This window comes from Teleopsis dalmanni, chromosome 1, assembly GCF_002237135.1.
Source record: "Teleopsis dalmanni isolate 2A chromosome 1, ASM223713v2, whole genome shotgun sequence".
NCBI lineage: Eukaryota > Metazoa > Arthropoda > Insecta > Diptera > Diopsidae > Teleopsis > Teleopsis dalmanni.
In genome coordinates this window covers 146062786-146065774 of record NC_051846.1, presented here as the reverse complement: position 1 = coordinate 146065774, position 2989 = coordinate 146062786, and positions in this window count along the sequence as shown.

The following is a 2989-nucleotide window of genomic DNA, read 5'->3' as shown; positions in this document are numbered from 1 at the left end:
ACATCGAAGCAGAATGCTGAAACACTAAACAACACCAAGAGAAAAACAAATTTATGAATTTTGTATAAAAATAAAACCCACCGACGGAAACACTCAGTATCTGTGAGTTGAACACGGTCTTTGTGTGAGTGTCGGTGTGAGCGCCTTCTCAGAACTCACATAGATACAACACTCACACATGCACAGTGCATCTACAGCATATATACGGTAATACCAGCAGCAGCACTCTGTGCTCATTTGCACCAGCTGTGCGACATCTGGCAGTGCTGTTGAGCATTTCCTCGTAATTGAGATACAACAAGATGCGAGATACTCTTGTGCAGTATTATCAGAAAGGGCCTGAAAAACATGACTGAATTTTTTCGCTCAATATCTGTGTTTGAGCCACTCTATTCGAAATTTTGACAAAATGCTTCGCTACGGAATTGAGAGTGTAGTCCGCTCGTTACTCACACAATGCGTTCAAATCCGCAAGTAGAAAAATTGAGTGCGATTAATTAAAACTAGTTTCTTCAGTTTATTGTACGACGATAACTTGAAGACCTATCTGACCCTTCCAAAGATACACAAATGTACTGCGGCAACCAATAATTACACAAAAATAAAACTCAAGCAATGTAATTACCTTTTTAATAAAAATCACTTCAAATAAAAAAAAAAAATTCAAACTCGACTTGGCAACAAAAGTGCTTAAATCAGAAAGCAGGTTTATCAAGCACCTCTTACGGCTTTCCTTCAATCCAAAATTTTTACAAACTAACAATTACTTTGCATTCTTCTTCGTTCTTCACATTCCAGTTTTTCAGTTCTACATTTTGTCTCGTTTCGTGGTTTACCAAAAATAAATAAAAGAAGTCCGGTCTTATGAAGTCAGGTTTTAAATTACAGTTATGTCAAACTATATGAAATAACTTTTATGGCTTGCACCGAAATTAGTTACCAGATGAAAAACGCAGATACATCCATCCATCCATCCGTCTATCCATTCGTAAGTGCATGAGCGCAGCGAGTTTGCGTTTTAATGCCGCGCAGCAAATGTAGATACACGCATTTGCCGTGTAGCACGTGTTGTAACGCACGTACGTCTTTGAAATTTTTATCTTTGGAGTATTACGACTTTTCCGAAAAGGATTTTATATTTACATAGCTGCATAGGAGTATTTTCTTTATTGATCGCCAGCACATGCTTTTAATTGGAAGAAAGGCAGAGTAGTAGAGAGAGATATTGTTGATTTCATTTTTGAATTTTCTTTGGTACAGACTTTGAAATAAAATTTGCTGTTTTGTTTACTGACTGATTTATCCAAACATACATACATCCATACATACATACATAGTTTGTCATTCCAATATTTTTTTATTTAAGCAGAAATGATGTTTTATACATGCACCTTCTTATAGTCTTAAAAGGCCGCGCTCTCAGTACAAACCCCGATATACGAACTCTTTAGAATCATAGAGGATTCACCAATGCGGTGACTAACAATTTATAGGATAACGCGAAGATTGAGAGGTTGCTAAAACCTTCTGGCCTAATTAGACAAAAAAAAAACGAAAAGATTTTTGAGCTTTAGCAAACTTGTAGTTCATATACTTTCTGGAGTACTATCGGGGGCACTGTGCCATTGCGCCTATGCCCTCAACGGTGGCGAGTTCAAACAAGTGGATTATGCAGGAGTTGGCAAGATGAAGAAGAGGTAGCATCTATCAATCACTTTCTCTGTTTCTGTCCAGGACTGCAGACAAGTCGTCTTCATTAACTTGGGGACTGCTTTTTCAAAGTAATTAAAGTAGAATTAATGTTAAGTCTAAGTAAACACATTTAAAGTTAATATTCAAAACCTTTGTATTAGTATACAGTCGTGTATAGCTTAGGATGTGAAGATTTCGATATAATGCCACTATTCTTCACAATGTTTTATATTTTATTTTTAAAATATAACCTATAACTAGATACGTAGCCACTGGTGAGATGGATACTTAAGTGATTGAAACTCAAGCCCACCCCAGATCGAAGGTTTGTATTCATATACATAATATACATGTTTATTGATGCATAATGATTAACTTATCTTTGTTTTTATATTTTTAAAACTATATATATCTTAAAAGAAATTATTTAACAACATAAGTTTTTTAAATTATTAAAATTATGAAAATTATTAAATATATCTAAGAATTTAATTAAATTTAAAAAAATATTTCATTCAACTGAGCTGCATATGACATATCATTCTTTCATTGATAAGGAACTTCTGAGTTTGAATAATCGAGCATAGAGCTTAGATACTTTCATAACATTGAAAAGTTCTACCACTTCTTCTTCTGAAGAACTTCTGAGTTTGAATAATCGAGCATAGAGCTTAGATACTTTCATAACATTGAAAAGTTCTACCACTTCTTCTTCTGAAGAACTTCTGAGTTTGAATAATCGAGCATAGAGCTTAGATACTTTCATAACATTGAAAAGTTCTACCACTTCTTCTTCTGAAGAACTTCTGAGTTTGAATAATCGAGCATAGAGCTTAGATACTTTCATAACATTGAAAAGTTCTACCACTCTGTTTTTAAACCTTTTTGTAGTTATATCAATTTATAGGTCTCTGTAAATATATTAATTTCTGATCTACCATGACGTTTTGACTATTCTCTTTAATGTTTTTTTTTCAGAATATAAATCTAATATATATGTTATTAGCAATTCATTTGGATGGTTCACCAGAAAGAAATGGGCACAGAGCTGGTTTCATAATAGCTTTGTAAAAGAGTATTCTATTTTTTAATTTAATTTTATTTATAATATTTATACTCTGGGAAAAAAGTGTTGAGTTCACATATATAATAAAATGCAAGTAAATTGCTGACTCTGCATAAACAGTATCGTTCTAAAAATCATGGTCAATAGATCTATCAATTTTATGGTCTTAATAATAACAATTCTGTTATTTGTACGGTGTTTAATAAAACGATAACTTACTATCTATCCTAA